This window comes from Rattus norvegicus, chromosome X (assembly GCF_036323735.1).
Source record: "Rattus norvegicus strain BN/NHsdMcwi chromosome X, GRCr8, whole genome shotgun sequence".
Lineage (NCBI taxonomy): Eukaryota > Metazoa > Chordata > Mammalia > Rodentia > Muridae > Rattus > Rattus norvegicus.
Genome location: NC_086039.1, coordinates 123547082 through 123567393, shown reverse-complemented (window position 1 = coordinate 123567393; position 20312 = coordinate 123547082). Strand labels below are relative to the sequence as shown.

General features: G+C 41.0%; 1 pseudogene; it reads left to right on the top strand.

Annotated features, from left to right (window-relative positions):
* Positions 1-7495: 7495 nt before the first annotated feature.
* Fh-ps2 (fumarate hydratase, pseudogene 2) lies at positions 7496-8941 on the top strand (annotated as a pseudogene).
* The last annotated feature ends 11371 nt before the right edge of the window (positions 8942-20312 follow it).

Below are 20312 nucleotides of genomic sequence, written 5' to 3'. Positions count from 1 at the left end.
GAATCCCTGAGCAGAAATTTTTCTTTGTGTTAACTTCCTAAAAGGAAATCAAAGAGGAACCAATATATGGGTACATATATTTTACAGGAAATAATAAAAACTAGATTTCCGTGACTCCCAACCACATTAAGTAAACACAACTTATTTACAGTAATAATTTAAGTGTGTTATTGTGTATTTGGCTATTGTGTACACTTTTGCTATGCCTTTGTCCTCTGGGGCCAGGGGTGCTATAAGATTATGTGTAGATAGTGGGACTGTGATGATCACTTTAAGTACTTGAGGTGACTTATAAGCAGCTTGGCATGAATTACCTTTTGAAGGTTAAACAAAATGCCTAAAATTAGATTCCATTTATTTTAATTAGGATGAGAAAAATTAGGAGCAGGCCTGAGTTGGGATAATCCCTTCCCATTAACTATAAGGAACAGCTGCTAAAAACAGCAGGTGTGTTATGGCTGCTCTCTAAAATGAACATAGGTCAAACATAGACTGTTTTCTCTTCTGGAATTTAGAGTGGCATATGCTGCAATAGTTTCTCCTTCACAGTCTGGAATAATTTATCCATTCAGTGACACACAGGCTTCATCCTCTCATATAGGTCTTAGCCATCAATCTCAAAATTATATGTAAGTGGCTGGTCACAATGGAGTTAAAATAAGAAGGTATGGTGTCTTAGAATAAATTCAGCACCATGAATTACTGAACTTAATTGCCTGTCTGATGCTCAGCAAAATATATTATCTATGTATGAAAGTTTTCATCTTGAACTATGTGAATTTATAGCAACATACCAGTCATGACACTGTGCATTAGTTACAGTCTCAATAATAGATAATATGTTGTACAAACCAGCAGTCCTTGAGTTCATTTTGGCATACACACAAAGATATGGTGCTTTAATAAGACCAAGTATACACTCAAACAGGCTTCTGGGAAGATAAAAATCTAGAAATTTTAGTTGGAAATCAAGTAGTATAACTTTCTTAAACTTATACTTCTGGTCAAAGCAAAGCAGGAGAAGGTAGAAAAAAGAAAAGAAGGTTTTCCTAGTTTGCTTTCTACTGATCAATAAACACTAGTGTCAAAAGCAGCTTTAGAAGGAAACGGTACATTTCTCTCCTATCTTATAACCCATCATGAAGGAAATCAGATCAGGAACTTAAAGCAGAAACCTGTGGGCAGCAAGTGAAGGAGAGGACCTAGAAGAATTCTACTTACTGACTTGCTCACAAACAGATTCCTAAACTTATGTTTCTATGCATCCAAAGGATGATATTTTACATGGTTGGTTGAGCACTCCCACATCAGTCATTAGTTATGAAAATACCCCACAGACTTGACCACAGGCTAATCTGATGGACGATTTTCATCAGTTGAAGTTCCCTCTTGCCATGTGACAATAACTTGTGTCAATTTGAAAAAAAAAATCTAACTAGCACAGAAGGCTAGGATATAATGTGCAAAGACCTACCCCCAGCTATCCATATTTGCCAACTGGAACCCATGCTCCAAAGATTTTTTAACATTCGAATATAGCCTTTCCATCTGGGGACCAAGTGTTCAAACATATGAACCTATGTGGGATATTTCACATTCAAAACATTACCAAATTAGAAACAGAAAATCTCTACTAGGCATGATGTGGTAGACCAATAATAAAAGTACTTTGAAAGATTAGAAAAGAGTGACACCAGTTTATACTGACTATGTGCTACATAGCAAATTGGAGGAGAACCTGTGCTATTTAATAAGACCTTGCTTTTTAAAAATAAAAAAAAAATAACCTTCCACAAAAGAGCATGTTGTTGCTAGATATCTGCATTTTCACTATAGAAATCTACCAAACACTTAAAATATTGTCACAAATTCTAATGAAAGTCTTTCAAAATATAGCATAACAAAACTTTTAATTTGATTTTTTTGTTTACATTTCAAATATTATCCCCTTTCCTGGTTTCCCAACCATAAACTACCTACCCCATCACTCTTCCGCCTTCTTCTATAAGAGTGTTACCATACTCAACCACCCACCACCCACCACTTCCTGCTTCTCCACCCTAACTTTCTCCTACACTGGAGGGTCCAGCCTTGGCAGGAACAAGGACTTCTCCTCCCATTGGTGCCCAAAAAGGCCATCCTCTGCTATATATGCAACTGGAGCCATGGGTCTGTCCATGTGTAATCTTTGGGTAGTGGTTTAGTCCCTGGGAGGTATGGTTGGTTGGTATTGTTGTTCTTATGGGGTTGCAAGCTCCTTCAACTCCTTCAGTCCTTTCTTTAAGTCTTACAATGCTGGCTTCTAGCATTCACCTCTGTATTTGTCATGTTCTGGCAGAGCCTCTCAGAAGACAGCTATATAAGGCTCCTGCCAGCATGCACTTCTTGGCATAAGGAATATTGTCTGGATTTGGTGGCTATATGTATATGGGCTGGACTCCCAGGTGGGGCAGGCTCTGAATGGCCATTCCTTTAGTGTCTGCTCCAAATTTGTCTCCATATACCCTCCTATGAATATTTTTGTTCCCCCTTTAAGAAGGACTGAAGCATATGCACTTTGGTCGTCCTTCTTCTTGAGCTTCATGTGGTCTGTGGATTGTATCTTGGATAATTTGAGCTTTTGGACTAATATCCACTTATCAGTGAGTGCATACCATGTGTGTTTTGTTGTGATTGGGTTACTCACTCAGAATGGTATTTTCTAGTCCCATCCATTTGCCTATGAATTTCATGAAATTGTATTTTTTGGTTTGTTTTGATTTTTTGTTGTTGTTTTGTTTTTTGTTTTGTTTTGGATATATCTTTTTTATTTATAGTTCAAAATTTATTTCCTTTCCCAGTTTCCTGTCCATAAGCCCCTATTGACCCCCTCCCCTTCTACTATAAAGGTGTTCCCCCTCCCCAGGCACCCCCCTTTCTGCCTCCCCATGCTGACATTCCCCTACACTGGGGGCGGGGTCCAGCCTGGATGTTTTGGGGTAGGAGCTTTTTGCATTTTACATTTTCTCTGATGGTTGTGTCAATGGTTTCTAGAGTATCTTCTGCCCCTGAGATTTTCTCTTTTATCTCTTGTATTCTGTTGGGGATGCTTGTGCCTATGACTCCTGATCTGTTTCCTATTTTTTTTTATCTGGAGGGTTGTCTCCCTTTGTGATTTTTTTATTGGTTCTATTTCCATTTTTAGATCCTGGATGTTTTTGTTCGATTCCTTCACCTGTTTCATTGTGTTTTCCTGTAACTTTTTTTTTTTCTTTTCGGAGCTGGGGACCAAACCCAGGGCCTTGTGCTTGCTAAGCAAGCGCTCTACCACTGAGCTAAATCCCCAACCCCTTCCTGTAACTCTTTAAGGGATTTTTGTTTTTCCTCCTTAAGGGCTTCTATTTGTTTACCTGTGTTGTCCTGTATTTCTTTAAGGGCGTTACTTATGTCCTGCTTAATGTCCTCTCTCATCATTTTGAGATGTGATTTTAAATCCAAACCTTGCTTTTCCGGTGTGTTGGGATATTCTGTATTTGCTTTGGTGGGAGAACTGGACTCTGATGATGCCAAGTAGTATTGGTTTCTGTTGCTTAGGTTCCTGCACTTGCCTCTTACCATCTGGATATCTTTGATGCTAGCTAGCTTTGCTGTCTCTGACAGTGGCTTTACCCTCCTGTAAGCGTGTCTGTCAGCACTCCTGGAGACCAGCTTTCTCACAGTGGATCTGGGTACAGAGAGTTGTGTAACAGGGTCAGCTCAGGGCACAGGCAGAAACCGGAAGGATCCTTTCCCAGACTGCTCTTCAGTTCCTGTGTCCAGAGGGCTCCAGGCCTGTTCCTCTTGGGCCAGGAATGTGAGCAGAAGTGGTGGTCTTACCTTTGCTTTCAGATATTTCAGCACTCCTAGATGCTAACTTTTAGCTCCAGGGTCAGGCAGGGACAGAAGTATCCTGTCCCAGACTGCTTCTAGGTTCCTGTGTCCAGAGGGCTCCAGGTGGGTTCCTCTTGGGACAGAATGTGAGAAGTGTTGGTCTCTCCTGAACTCTCAGGATTGTCCACACTTTTTAGATACCAGCTCTCTCCCCCGAGGAATCTGGGTACAGAAAGCTGTGGGGTCGGGTCATCTCTGGGCACAGGCGGAAACCAGAAGCAGAGAAAAAACTTTTAAGGTAGCCCTAATAACAAAACCAGATAACAGTACAACAAGAAAACTATGTCTTTGAACATATATGTAAAAAATTCAAAACAACATACTTGCAAGCTGAATCCAGCTATACATTAAAAGACCATTTATTATGATTATATTTGATTGTAAGTAAAGAGAGGCAGTTTGTTATACATCAATTCATAAACACTGTATGCTGAATCAACTGAATTAAGCACAACTACCACATAATCTTTTGAAAAATACTGTAAAAGGCATTTGATAAAATCCATCATCCTTTCAAGATAAAAATTCTGATCATATTAGGTATAGTGTGAATATATCACAGCATAATAAAGTATAGAGTCCCCTTAAAGCACATCCAACAGTGATAAACTGCAACCTGTCCCCTGTACTTCATTTTCTAATTCACAACTTTTCCTGTATTCCCAGAGGCCTGCTGTCACCAGGGACAAAACAAATAAAAATCCATCCCAAGTTCTCACCTGTCAAATCCCCTTAAAATATCCAACAGCTATAAACTACAGCCTGAACTCCATCTTCTGACACACAACTCTTCATGATTTCCAGTAGAACACTGAAACCAGTGACCCTGGACCATGATGGTGCAAGGGAGCCCAGAGGCAAATTTACCAACCAAAATCACAGAAGCCACAGAGGCCAAAAACACTTCAGAGTGGAAACCCTACTGCAACTGAAAACTAGCTATTCACCAGCACTCCAAGTCTCACTAGCCAGAAGACAAAGAGGGGCAAAAACATCCCCTAAACCACTATCCAACAAAGATAAATACAGAAATCAGCATCTAAACTTAAAATAACTGCAAAACCCTAATGGCTAAAGACTAGCACAAAAATACAATAAAAAAAGTCAGGGAAATATGGCACCATCAGAGACCATCCAACTTACTACAGAAAGATCTGGATATCCTAACAGACAAAACACAAGAAAATGACCAGAAATCTAATCTTTTGAAAATAATGGAGGTCCTTACAGAGGAAATGAGTAAATCTCTTAAAGGAATACAGGGAAATACAATCAAACAGGTGAAGGAAATAAAAGTAAGACCTGAAAAGGGAAATAGAAAGAATAAAGAAAACATATATGAAGTTAATCATGGAGATCGAAAATCTAAGAAAGAGAACAGGAGTATCATGCAAGCATCACCAACAGAATCCAAGAGATAGAAGAGAGAATCTCAGGCATAGAAGTTCAGATAGATGAGATTGATATATATCTCAACAAAAAATGTTAAATCTAAAAAGGTTCTGATGCAAAACATCCAGGAAATTTGGGACACTATGAAAAAAACAAACCTAAGAATAACAGGCATCGAAGAAAGAAAAGGTTACCAGCTCAATGGCCCAGAAAGTATTTTCAACAAAATCATTGAAAAAATTTTCCTAACTTAAAGAGAGGCATATAGACGTACAAGAAGCTTACAGAACTCAAATAGATAGGATAAAATACATACATAATAAATGTATAAAACAAAAGCCAAGTAACATATAAGGACAGGCTCATTAGGGTTACAACTGATTTCTTAACAGCAACTCTAAAAGTCAGAAGAAACTGGACAGACATCATACTGACCCTAAGAGAATACAAATGCCAGACAAGACTACTATAGCCAGCAAAATTTTCAATTACAATAGATGTATAAAGCAAGATATTCCATGATGAAAGCACATTTAAATATCTATCCACAATCTAGCGCTACAAACATATTAGAAAAGTGTCCAACCCAAAGAGGTTAACTACACCCAAGAAAACTTAGGAAATAAATAAGGTAACAGCAGCAAAACCAGAGGAAATGACACACACACACACACACACACACACACACACACACACACACGAACACACACACACATATATACACACACACATACACACCACCAACACCACCATCACCACTACCACCACCACCAACAACAACAACAAAATAGTAGTAATTAGCAAGCTTTGGTCTTTAACATTTTTCAGCATCAATGGACTCAATACCATAATAAAAAGACATACTATCAAAATTGATACAACAACTGGAGCTCATTCTCTACATGAAAAAAACACCTCAACTTCAAAATAGATATTACCTCAGAGTAAAGAGCTGGAAAAAGGGGTTTTCAAGTAAATGGATCAAGGAAGCCATTCTAATATCTAACAAAATAGATTTCTCACCAAAATTAATCAAAAGAGACACAAAATACTTCATACTCATCAAAAGAAAAATTAACCAAGATACAATCTCAGTTCTCTACATCTATGCTCCAAGCACAAGGGTATCCACTTTCATAAAAGGAACATTACTAAAGCTTAACTCATATATTTAACCTCACACATTAATAGTCAGACATACCATCACCCCCATCTCAGCAATGGACAGGTCATCCAATGAGAAATTTAACAGAACAATAATGAAACTAGCATGTGACTCAAATGCATGAAACAGATAACTACAGAACATTTCACCCACATACAAAAGAATATACCTTCTTCTCAGCAATTCATGGATTCTTCTCCAAAACTGACCATATACTCAGTCACAAAGCTCATCTCAACAGAAAAAAGAAAATTGAAATAACCCCTTCTATTTTATCTGACCAACCAATAACTGGCCCAACTTAAAACCCATGCCATGAGAGAGCCTACCTCTGAAACTATTAGTGATATTCTGCTATACTTGCAGACAGGAACCTAGCATAACTGTCATCTGAGGGGCTACACCCAGTAACTGGTGGAAACAGATGCAGAGACCCACAGCCAAACATTAATTGGAACTTGGGGAATCCTGTTAAAAAGGGGGAAGGAACCAGGGAGGTCAAAGATATCTTTAGAATACCTACAGAATCAACTGCCCTGGGTCAACAGGGGCTCAAAGAGACTAAACTGCCAACTAGAGAGTCTGGGATGAGACTCTATGCACATATTTAACATTTGTGCACATCGGTCTTCATGTATAACTCCTAAGGTGTAAGCAGGGGCTATATTTGACTACATTCTCCGACTTTGAGTCTCTTTCATCTATCTGGGCTGCCTTTTCTAGCCTCAACAGAAGATGTACCTAGTCTTATTGCAAGTTGGTATGACAAGACTCCTTGACATCCATCAGAAACTTCCTCTTTTCTAAGGATTACAGGAAAATTAGTTGATGGAGGGATGGGAGGTTAGAGGAATGGGCCGGGAGAAGAAGAGGGATAGGAAGCTGAAATAGAGATTGGATTGTAAATAAATAATTAGTAAATGAATAAAAAAATTGTTAAAAAGATATTTTGGGCTCAGCTTTCTACCCACATACAGCAGCACCATGAAACAGTCACTCTGACTCTTTGCATGCTCACCATTGTCTCCTATGGGCCCTGTCTTCCAGTGTTGCAGTGCCAGGAAGGAAGCCAGACAACCAAGGTATCCTCTGAAAGTCGCACCAATAGCAAGCCAAAATTCCTTCTGTATAGAATAAGACACATTTGGTGAACTGAAGTTCCTAATCGGTAAGTATAATGTTGCTCAGACTGTGAGATCAATTATGAACTTCAAGATTGGAGGTACAGTTGAACATATGCCAATCCCAGTTGTTAAAGCTTTTGGCATCTTGATGGGAGCTGCTGCTGAAGTAAACCAGGATATGGTCTTGATCCAAAAATTACAATAATGAAGGCAGAAGATGAGGTAGCTGAAAGTAAACTAAATGATCACTTTCCTCTACTGCTGTGACAGACTGGATCAGGAACCCAGACAAACATAGACGTAAATGCGGTTATTAGCAACAGAGCAATTGAAATGTTAGAAGGGGAACTTGGCAACAAAAACACTTTGTACCCCAATGACCATGTTAATAAAAGCCAGAGCTAGAATAACACCTTTCCCACAGCAATGTACTTTGCGGCTGCAGTGCAAGTTCAGAAGGTTCTCTTGCCAGGACTACAGAAGCTGCATGATGCTTCCAATACAAAATCCAGACTTTGTGCAGGTCATCAAAAATGGGTGAATTCACATGCAGAAGGCTGTCCCACTCTAGGGCAGAAATTCAGTGGTTATGTTCATCAAGTCCAGTATGTGATGGTGAGAATAAAATCTACCTTGCTTAGAATCTCTGAGCTCGCTGCTGGAGACATTGCCAATGGAACAGGATTAAACACCAGGATCTATTTCACAGAAAAAGTGGCTACAAAAGTAGCAGCACTCACGGATTTGCCTTTTGTCACAGCTCAGGATGAGTTTGATGCTCTGGCAGCTCATGATGCTCTGGTGGAATTTAGTGAACCACGAACAGTACCGCCTGTAGTCTGATGAAGATTTCAAGTATTATTGCCTTTCCTTGGTTCAGGTTTCAGAGAGCTGATCTTGCCTGAGGGTGAGCCAAGGAACAGTAGCATGCCAGAAAAAGTGAACCTTACTCAGTGTGAAGTGATAACCATAGTTACAGCCCAAGTCATGGAGAATCATGCTGCTCTTACTGTTGGAGGCAGCAATGGACATTTGGAACTGAATGTTTTTAAACCAATGATTAAGAATGTGTTGTACTCAGCTAGGCTGCTGGGGGTGCATCAGGGTCCTTTATAGAGAACTGTGTGAAGGGTATCCAGGCCAACACAGAGAGAAGCAACAAGCTAATGAATGAGTCTTTGATGTTGGTCATAGTTCTTAATCTGCATAAAGAGTATGACAAAGCAGCGAAGTTTGCCAAGACCACATTCACGAAAGGATCAATCTTGAAGGAAATGGCTGTTGAACTCGGCTCTCTCAAAGCAGAGCAGTTTGATGAGTGAATCCCAAGAACATGCTCAGTCCAAAGTGACTTAAATAAATTTATATTACAATAAAATTGCATGATTGCTTTAAAAAGATCAAAATGTGAATGCTTCACTCCTTCTTTAAAGGGGGAACAAGAATACCCTTGGCAGGGAATAGAGAGGCAAAGATTAAAACAGACACAGAAGGAACACCCATTCAGAGCCTGCCCCACATGTGGCCCATGCATATACAGCCATCCAATTAGACAAGATGGATGAAGCAAAGAAGTGCAGGCCGACAGGAGCCGGATGTAGATCTCTCCTGAGAGACACAGCCAGAATACAGCAAATACAGAGGTGAATGCCAGCAGCAAACCACTGAATTGAGAATAGGACCCCCGTTGAAGGAATCAGAGAAAGAACTGGAAGAGCTTGAAGGGGCTCGAGACCCCATATGTACAACAATGCCAAGCAACCAGAGCTTCCAGGGACTAAGCCACTACCTAAAGACTATACATGGACTGACCCTGGACTCTGACCTCATAGGTAGCAATGAATATCCTAGTAAGAGCACCAGTGGAAGGGGAAGCCCTGGGTCCTGCTAACTGAACCCCCAGTGAACTAGATTGTTGGGGGGAGGGCAGCAATGGGGGGAGGATGGGGAGGGGAACACCCATAAAGAAGGGGAGGGGAGGGATTGGGGGATGTTTGCCCAGAAACCGGGAAAGGGAATAACACTCGAAATGTAAATAAGAAATACTCAAGTTAATAAAAAAAGAAGGGAAAAAAAAGATAATGTATAGCAAGCTTTCTCTGAAAGATATAGAGCCATACAATGATACTACTATCATTCAATCTTGTGTTTCAAGTTCTGGCTAGAGAAAACAGGCAACAGAAATAAATTAAATATATCCAAGGACCTAAAGTGATAGGTTACTCAGTGAGATGCTTACCAAACCAGAATGAAAATCTGAGTTTTATCCTTAGTATCTATCACATAAAATGTGCAAGGGTATTCGAGACATTAAAGCTGTGTAGCATATTGGATAGGCAGCCTAACTAGGGTAAAGAATGAACCTGTATCACAAAAAGGTAACGGTCAGCACTGGAAAAATGAAATCAGTTGTTGATATGTGATTCTCTCCATGTGTGGGTTCCCAAGCCAGATAAAGGGTGGTAGAATGCTGCTAGTACCCAGGACAGCTTTCATAGAACAGAGCAGGAGTGGATCACTCAGGCTTAAAGATTACTCAATTCCATTGAGACAAAGGCCATGTTAGGATAAAGCTGGTTAGGCTTCTGTTTCCCTACCAGAGAATTGTCTTCTCAGAAGTCATGCCACCTGAAATCTGCTAATCTGACTGATATGATTGGAAAGCCCCTGTACCTACTAAAGCAGTTCTTCTCTTGTCCTTTTCCTCCCCTCCCTTCTGATTCAAGCTATTTAAGTTAGCTCCTCTATTTTAATAAACAAGTTGTCTTGTCACTCAGTTTTCTGGGTCATTTATACCCTCCATACTCACTGCCACCTCAGGCCCTACTCACCACATTCTCCACATCCTGAGATCACCAGTGCACAACAGCCAATCAGGGACTATATCTAGTGCCTAAACAGGAACCCTCTGGGTTGCAGAGGAGGGTGAGTACTCCCCTCCAAGGGAGTCTTGCCTTGCCATCTAGACCTGAGGGATGGCTGGTTCTTCCTTTCTCCTTTACCTTTAATTTGAGAGGTATCAAGGTGTTGACTATGGTGAAGGAGTAAATAGTATCTTTCCTCCACACTTGCCAGATATGTCCTGGCAGTTATGCAAGATCAGCGACTCCTTCAAACTTGTCCATAATGGAAAAATCACCTTCACTTTCCCTGTTTATGTTCAACCCACTTGTTCTCAGCCCCTGAACTTACCAGTTTATCCCTACCATGCCAATGAATCAAAAGAGCTTAGACAAGTAGTATGCAGTATTCAAGCCTTTTGGGCCAAATCCTAATATATCACACGACTGGTGAGACATCTGTTGGTACTCCTTGCCTGAACCCCTGTGCTTTCAATGGGAGGCTTTATATAGGAATGATTGTCTCCAATAGTACAGGAACAATCAGTCAAAATCAAGAAAATATCCCTTGGGATTTTGTGGGTTTCAGTTAAGATAACTTCTTCATAGGAGCACAAGAGGCTACCTACCCAACCTCAAGGGTAACTTTGATCAAGTACATCTTTATGCCCTTCTTTTCTTCTGGCAGAAAACCAAGAAAACCTTCTCTGACATTGATCTTAGAACAAAATGAGCCTAGAACTCAAAACTCCTTATGATATGGCTAGAAAAACCATCCTTAAAAGAATAATTTGGGAGGGCATGACCTCAGAACATGAAATGGCATGTCAAGCTTTTTAAAATGAACATTATGATAAATGAATAGTAGCTCTTAAAACAAAAGGAAAATGTTTTAAATGTGGAAAGGAGGTATATTGGAAGGGTGAATGTTCAAACTCTGGCCCATCTAAGGGCTTGGAAGCTAACCCTCCTAAAACCTAATCCCCTTAATGCCTTAAAGGACTCTATTAGAAACAGGATTGTCATTCTACATATGATAAACATGGCAAGCCCCTTAAGTCTTTAAACTCCAAAATGGGCACATGGGAAAATTCACAAAATTTTCTGGGTCACTACATTTTGAAAGGCTCACACCTCAAACTCATTATAAAAAGTTGGGGTAAACCATTTAAATGGCTCATTGATACTGGAACAGACATAACTATTTTAGGATGATATTAGATCCCACAGCAATGAGAACTAATCCCTGGGCTACAACTAGTGGTTATAGGAGGCTTTTCCCGTTTGTATACCACAAAAGTGGGCTTTAAATGGCATGATTTAGATGGTACTGTTGACCTTATTAGCCTCCTTCTCATGGACATGGCGACAAACCTGTCGGAGAGAGCTATCTTAGAAGCTATACATGTGGTCCTCTTCATTAACATGGAAAGTGAATGCATCCAGTTAGAAGACTACACCAAACAACTTCCCAGGACTCATGATACACCCTCCATTGACTGGGCCTCAGCTGAGCCCATCTGAGTTGAGCAATGTCCTCTATCTAGGGAGAAATTACAAGTTCTTACTTACCTCATTAAAGAACAACCCCAACTCCAACATGGTCCACCTATCTTTTTTTTTTTTTTTTTTTTTATTAACTTGAGTATTTCTTATATACATTTCGAGTGTTATTCCCTTTGCCGGTTTCCGGGCAAACATCCCCCTCCCCCCTCCCCTTCCTTATGGGTGTTCCCCTCCCAACCCTCCCCCCATTGCCGCCCTCCCCCCATAGACTAGTTCACTGTGGGTTCAGTCTTAGCAGGACCCAGGGCTTCCCCTTCCACTGGTGCTCTTACTAGGATATTCATTGCTACCTATGGGGTCAGAGTCCAGGGTCAGTCCATGTATAGTCTTTAGGTAGTGGCTTAGTCCCTGGAAGCTCTGGTTGCTTGGCATTGTTGTACTTTTGGGGTCTCGAGCCCCTTCAAGCTCTTCCAGTTCTTTCTCTGATTCCTTCAATAGGGGACCTATTCTCAGTTCAGTGGTTTGCTGCTGGCATTCGCCTCTATATTTGCTGTATTCTGGCTGTGTCTCTCAGGAGCGATCTACATCCGGCTCCTGTCGGTCTGCACTTCTTTGCTTCATCCATCTTGTCTAATTGGGTGGCTGTATATGTATGGGCCACATGTGGGGCAGGCTCTGAATGGGTGTTCCTTCAGTCTCTGTTTTAATCTTTGCCTCTCCCTTCCCTGCCAAGGGTATTCTTTTTCCTCATTTAAAGAAGGAGTGAAGCATTCACATTTTGATCATCCGTCTTGAGTTTCGTTTGTTCTAGTGATCTAGGGTAATTCAAGCATTTGGGCTAATAGCCACTTATCAATGAGTGCATACCATGTATGTCTTTCTGTGATTGGGTTAGCTCACTCAGGATGATATTTTCCAGTTCCAACCATTTGCCTACGAATTTCATAAACTCGTTGTTTTTGATAGCTGAGTAATATTCCATTGTGTAGATGTACCACATTTTCTGTATCCATTCCTCTGTTGAAGGGCATCTGGGTTCTTTCCAGCTTCTGGCTATTATAAATAAGGCTGCGATGAACATAGTGGAGCACGTGTCTCTTTTATATGTTGGGGCATCTTTTGGGTATATGCCCAAGAGAGGTATAGCTGGATCATCAGGCAGTTCAATGTCCAATTTTCTGAGGAACCTCCAGACTGATTTCCAGAATGGTTTTACCAGTCTGCAATCCCACCAACAATGGAGGAGTGTTCCTCTTTCTCCACATCCTCGCCAGCATCTGCTGTCAGCTGAGTTTTTGATCTTAGCCAATCGCACTGGTGTGAGGTGAAATCTCAGGGTTGTTTTGATTTGCATTTCCCTTATGACTAAAGATGTTGAATATTTCTTTAGGTGTTTCTCAGCCATTCGGCATTCCTCAGCTGTGAATTCTTTGTTTAGCTCTGAACCCCATTTTTTAATAGGGTTATTTGTTTCCCTGCGGTCTAACTTCTTGAGTTCTTTGTATATTTTGGAAATAAGGCCTCTATCTGTTGTAGGATTGGTAAAGATCTTTTCCCAATCTGTTGGTTGCCGTTTTGTCCTAACCACAGTGTCCTTTGCCTTACAGAAGCTTTGCAGTTTTATGAGATCCCATTTGTCGATTCTTGATCTTAGAGCATAAGCCATTGGTGTTTTGTTCAGGAAATTTTTTCCAGTGCCCATGTGTTCCAGATGCTTCCCTAGTTTTTCTTCTATTAGTTTGAGCGTGTCTGGTTTGATGTGGAGGTCCTTGATCCACTTGGACTTAAGCTTTGTACAGGGTGATAAGGATGGATCGATCTGCATTCTTCTACATGTTGCCCTCCAGTTGAACCAGCACCATTTGCTGAAAATACTATCTTTTTTCCATTGGATGGTTTTGGCTCCTTTGTCAAAAATCAAGTGACCATAGGTGTGTGGGTTCATTTCTGGGTCTTCAATTCTATTCCATTGGTCTATCTGTCTGTCTCTGTACCAATACCATGCAGTTTTTATCACTATTGCTCTGTAATACTGCTTGAGTTCATGGATAGTGATTCCCCCTGAAGTCCTTTTATTGTTGAGGATAGCTTTAGCTATCCTGAGTTTTTTGTTATTCCAGATGAATTTGCAAATTGTTCTGTCTAACTCTTTGAAGAATTGGATTGGTATTTTGATGGGGATTGCATTGAATCTGTAGATTGCTTTTGGTAAAATGGCCATTTTTACTATATTAATCCTGCCAATCCATGAGCATGGGAGATCTTTCCATCTTCTGAGGTCTTCTTCAATTTCTTTCCTCAGTGTCTTGAAGTTCTTATTGTACAGATCTTTTACTTGCTTGGTTAAAGTCACACCGAGGTACTTTATATTATTTGGGTCTATTATGAGGGGTGTCGTTTCCCTAATTTCTTTCTCGGCTTGTTTCTCTTTTGTATAGAGGAAGGCAACTGATTTATTTGAGTTAATTTTATACCCAGCCACTTTGCTGAAGTTGTTTATCAGCTTTAGTAGTTCTCTGGTGGAACTTTTGGGATCACTTAAATATACTATCATGTCATCTGCAAATAGTGATATTTTGACCTCTTCTTTTCCGATCTGTATCCCTTTGATCTCCTTTTGTTGTCTGATTGCTCTGGCTAGAACTTCAAGAACTATATTGAATAAGTAGGGAGAGAGTGGGCAGCCTTGTCTAGTCCCTGATTTTAGTGGGATTGCTTCAAGTTTCTCTCCATTTAGTTTAATGTTAGCAACTGGTTTGCTGTATATGGCTTTTACTATGTTTAGGTATGGGCCTTGAATTCCTATTCTTTCCAGGACTTTTATCATGAGGGGTGTTGAATTTTGTCAAATGCTTTCTCAGCATCTAATGAAATGATCATGTGGTTCTGTTCTTCCAGTTTGTTTATATAATGGATCACGTTGATGGTTTTCCGTATATTAAACCATCCCTGCATGCCTGGGATGAAGCCTACTTGATCATGGTGGATGATTGTTTTGATGTGCTCTTGAATTCGGTTTGCCAGAATTTTATTGAGTATTTTTGCGTCGATATTCATAAGGGAAATTGGTCTGAAGTTCTCTTTCTTTGTTGTGTCTTTGTGTGGTTTAGGTATAAGAGTAATTGTGGCTTCATAGAAGGAATTCGGTAGGGCTCCATCTGTTTCAATTTTGTGGAATAGTTTGGATAATATTGGTATGAGGTCTTCTATGAAGGTTTGATAGAATTCTGCACAAAACCCGTCTGGACCTGGGCTCTTTTTGGTTGGGAGACCTTTAATGACTGCTTCTATTTCCTTAGGAGTTATGGGGTTGTTTAACTGGTTTATCTGTTCCTGATTTAACTTCGATACCTGGTATCTGTCTAGGAAATTGTCCATTTCCTGAAGATTTTCAAATTTTGTTGAATATAGGTTTTTATAGTAAGATCTGATGATTTTTTGAATTTCCTCCGAATCTGTAGTTATGTCTCCCTTTTCATTTCTGATTTTGTTAATTTGGACACACTCTCTGTGTCCTCTCGTTAGTCTGGCTAAGGGTTTATCTATCTTGTTGATTTTCTCAAAGAACCAACTTTTGGTTCTGTTGATTCTTTCTATGGTCCTTTTTGTTTCTACTTGGTTGATTTCAGCTCTGAGTTTGATTATTTCCTGCCTTCTACTCCTCCTGGGTGTATTTGCTTCTTTTTGTTCTAGAGCTTTTAGGTGTGCTGTCAAGCTGCTGACATATGCTCTTTCCTGTTTCTTTCTGCAGGCACTCAGCGCTATGAGTTTTCCTCTTAGCACAGCTTTCATTGTGTCCCATAAGTTTGAGTATGTTGTATCTTCATTTTCATTAAATTCTAAAAAGTTTTTAATTTCTTTCTTTATTTCTTCCTTGACCAGGTTATCATTGAGTAGAGCATTGTTCAATTTCCACGTATATGTGGGCATTCTTCCCTTATTGTTATTGAAGACCAGTTTTAGGCCGTGGTGGTCCGATAGCACGCATGGGATTATTTCTATCTTTCTGTACCTGTTGAGGCCCGTTTTTTGACCAATTATATGGTCAATTTTGGAGAAAGTACCATGAGGAGCTGAGAAGAAGGTATATCCTTTTGCTTTAGGATAGAATGTTCTATAAATATCCGTTAAGTCCATTTGGCTCATGACTTCTCTTAGTCTGTCGACATCACTGTTTAATTTCTGTTTCCATGATCTGTCCATTGATGAGAGTGGGGTGTTGAAATCTCCCACTATTATTGTGTGAGGTGCAATGTGTGTTTTGAGCTTTAGTAAGGTTTCTTTTACATATGTAGGTGCCCTTGTATTTGGGGCATAGATATTTAGGATTGAGAGTTCATCTTGGTTGATTTTTCCTTTGATGAATATGAAGTGTCCTTCCTTATCTTTTTTGATGACTTTTAGTTGGAAATTGATTTTATTTGATATTAGAATGGCTACTCCAGCTTGCTTCTTCTGACCATTTGCTTGGAAAGTTGTTTTCCAGCCTTTCACTCTGAGGTAGTGTCTGTCTTTGTCTCTGAGGTGTGTTTCCTGTAGGCAGCAGAATGCAGGGTCCTCGTTGCGTATCCAGTTTGTTAATCTATGTCTTTTTATTGGGGAGTTGAGGCCATTGATATTGAGAGATATTAAGGAATAGTGATTATTGCTTCCCGTTATATTCATATTTGATGTGAGGTTATGTTTGTGTGCTTTCATTCTCTTTGTTTTGTTGCCAAGACGATTAGTTTCTTGCTTCTTCTAGGGTATAGCTTGCCTCCTTATGTTGGGCTTTACCATTTATTATCCTTTGTAGTGCTGGATTTGTAGAAAGATATTGTGTAAATTTGGTTTTGTCATGGAATATCTTGGTTTCTCCATCAATGTTAATTGAGAGTTTTGCTGGATACAGTAATCTGGGCTGGCATTTGTGTTCTCTTAGGGTCTGTATAACATCAGTCCAGGATCTTCTGGCCTTCATAGTTTCTGGCGAGAAGTCTGGTGTGATTCTGATAGGTCTCCCTTTATATGTTACTTGACCTTTTTCCCTTACTGCTTTTAATATTCTTTCTTTATTTTGTGCGTTTGGTGTTTTGACAATTATGTGACGGGAGGTGTTTCTTTTCTGGTCCAATCTATTTGGAGTTCTGTAGGCTTCCTGTATGTCTATGGGTATCTCTTTTTTTAGGTTAGGGAAGTTTTCTTCTATGATTTTGTTGAAGATATTTACTGGTCCTTTGAGCTGGGAGTCTTCACTCTCTTCTATACCTATTATCCTTAGGTTTGATCTTCTCATTGAGTCCTGGATTTCCTGTATGTTTTGGACCAGTAGCTTTTTCCGCTTTACATTATCTTTGACAGTTGAGTCAATGATTTCTATGGAATCTTCTGCTCCTGAGATTCTCTCTTCCATCTCTTGTATTCTGTTGGTGAAGCTTGTATCTACAGCTCCTTGTCTCTTCTTTTGGTTTTCTATATCCAGGGTTGTTTCCATGTGTTCTTTCTTGATTGCTTCTATTTCCATTTTTAATTCCTTCAACTGTTTGATTGTGTTTTCCTGGAATTCTTTCAGGGATTTTTGCGATTCCTCTCTGTAGGCTTTTACTTGTTTATTAATGTTTTCCTGTGCTTCCCTAAGTGTGTTCAGGTCTTTCCTGAAGTCCTCCAGCATCATGATCAAATATGATTTTGAAACTAGATCTTGCTTTTCTGGTGTGTTTGGATATTCCATGTTTGTTTTGGTGGGAGAATTGGGCTCCGATGATGGCATGTAGTCTTGGTTTCTGTTGCTTGGGTTCCTGCGCTTGCCTCTCGCCATCAGATTATCTCTAGTGTTACTTTGTTCTGCTATTTCTGACAGTGGCTAGACTGTCCTATAAGCCTGTGTGTCAGGAGTGCTGTAGACCTGTTTTCCTCTCTTTCAGTCAGTTATGGGGACAGAGTGTTCTGCTTTCGGGCGTGTAGTTTTTCCTCTCTACAGGTCTTCAGCTGTTCCTGTGGGCCTGTGTCTTGAGTTCACCAGGCAGCTTTCTTGCAGCAGAAAATTTGGTCTTACCTGTGGTCCCGAGGCTCAGGTTTGCTCGTGGGGTGCTGTCCAGGGGCTCTCTGCAGCGGCAGCAACCAGGAAGACCTGTGCCGCCCCTTCCGGGAGCTTCAGTGCACCAGGGTTCCAGATGGTCTTTGGCTTTTTCCTCTGGCGTCTGAGATGTGTGTGCAGGGAGCAGTCTCTTCTGGTTTCCCAGGCCTGTCTGCCTCTCTGAAGGTTTAGCTCTCCCTCCCACGGGATTTGGGTTCAGAGAACTGTTTATCCGGTCTGTTTCCTTCAGGGTCCGGCGGTGTCTCCGGCAGGGGTCCTGCCGCTCCTGGGCCCTCCCCCACGGGAGCCCAGAGGCCTTATACAGTTTCCTCTTGGGCCAGGGATGTGGGCAGGGGTGAGCAGTGTTGGTGGTCTCTTCCGCTCTGCAGCCTCAGGAGTGCCCACCTGACCAGGCAGTTGGGTCTCTCTCTCACCGGGTCTGGGAGCAGAGAGCTGCTCCACCTATCTTTTTATTTTCCTTTTTTCCTTTGACTTTTTTATTTACATTTCAAATGTTGTTCACTTTCTCATTTTCCTGTCCATCAGCCCCTATCCCAGTCCAATCCCCTTACTTCTATAAGGGTGTTCCCCCTCTCCAAAAAACCCCCACTTCCCACCTCCCTACCCTGACATTCCCCTACACTTGGGGGTCCTACCTTGGCTGGACCAAGTTCTTCTCCTCCCACTGATGCCCAAAAAGGCCATCTTCTGCTACATATGCAGGCAGAGCCGTGGGTCTGTCGATATGTAGTCTTTGGGTAGTGGTTTAGTCCCTGGGAGCTCTGGTTGGTTGGTATTGCTGTTCTTATGGGGTTGCAAGCCCTTTCAGCTCCATCAGTCCTTTCTCTAACTCCTCCAACAGGGAACCTGTTCTCAGTTCAATGGTTTGCTGCTAGCATTCACCTCTGTATTTGTCATGCTCTGGCTGAGCCTCTCAGGAAATGGCTAAATCAGGCTCCTGTCAGCATGCACTTCTTTGCTTCATCAATATTGTCTAGTTTTGGTGGCTGTGTATATATATGTGGGCTGGATCCCTAGGTGGGGCAGGCTCTGAATGGCCATTCCTTCAGTCTTTGCTCAAAACTTAGTCTCCATATCTCATCCTATGAATATTTTTGTTCCCCCTTTTAAGAAGGACTGAAGCATCAGCACTTTGGTCATCCTTCTTGAGATTCATGTGGTCTGTGGATTGTGTCTTGGGTGATTTGAGCTTTTGGGTCTATCTTTCTCTAGTTGGAAAGAAGGAAGAGACACAGAAGATAACTGACCAAGGAACAAAATGACCAGGAAGTATATTCATTACCTGGAGGCAACTACACAATGCATTTGCCCTTCTCAAGCCTCTCTGTCTCCCTCTCACTCTCCCTCTCTCTCTATGTATACATGTCTCTGTCTCTCTGTGTCTCTCTGTTTGTGCCTGCCTGTCTGTCTCTCTCTCTGTGTGTCTGTCTGTCTGTCTGTCTTTCTCTGCTATTTAAAGGCAGTCTTTGTTATATTGTGGGACCATCCTGTGACTATCCAGTCCCCTCATTCTCTCCCCAGTACCCACAACTGGAGTTTTTCTATTCATAAAACCTATGATGAAATGAATCAGGATGTCAGGTCCACAAGCTGTCCCAACAAAGGATGGTAAAGCTCTTTATCTAAGTCTGTCTGTCCTAACTCCACCCCTATGATATCCAACCCCTTTTCTCTTTTTCCCCTATAAATAAGAGTATTGCAAAGGAGAAGCAGCCTGCTCCATAGATGGAGATTCTTATGGCAGATGCCATCACTGGTCTGTAAAATCAAACTCAGTTCACAGAAATGGCCTATTACAAAACCTAAATAACCATCTCACCACTGTTATAAGTATCCCCTGGGATGAAAAATGGAGAATCATGGGTAAATTATATCCCAATGGTCATGCTGCATGTCCTTCTGCTGATATTCATATCTCTCAACAGCCGATATGGGCCTCCCAGTTCACTAACCCACAAATACATTCTTGAAGAGGAAATACAAATGAAAAGAAATTCTCAGTCTCCTCTGTCATGACTACAATACCTACAATATGTTACTGACCTGCTGCCCCTTGCATCCCACCCCAATGCCTCTAGATGCTTCTTTGGTACTTCTTTTCTGTGTCCCCTCTTAGACACTGTACGTACTGATGCTACCTTGCATGGTTCCTCATCAGACCCAGCTCTCTCCTTTAACTCTTACAGGAAATTCCCCTCTTTGAGGGACCACTACCTCGATGCCTTGTGGGGACCACAGAGACATCCCATGCCCATTTCATGATAAGCATCTCTGTGATCAGCCTCTGAATCAGACCCCTC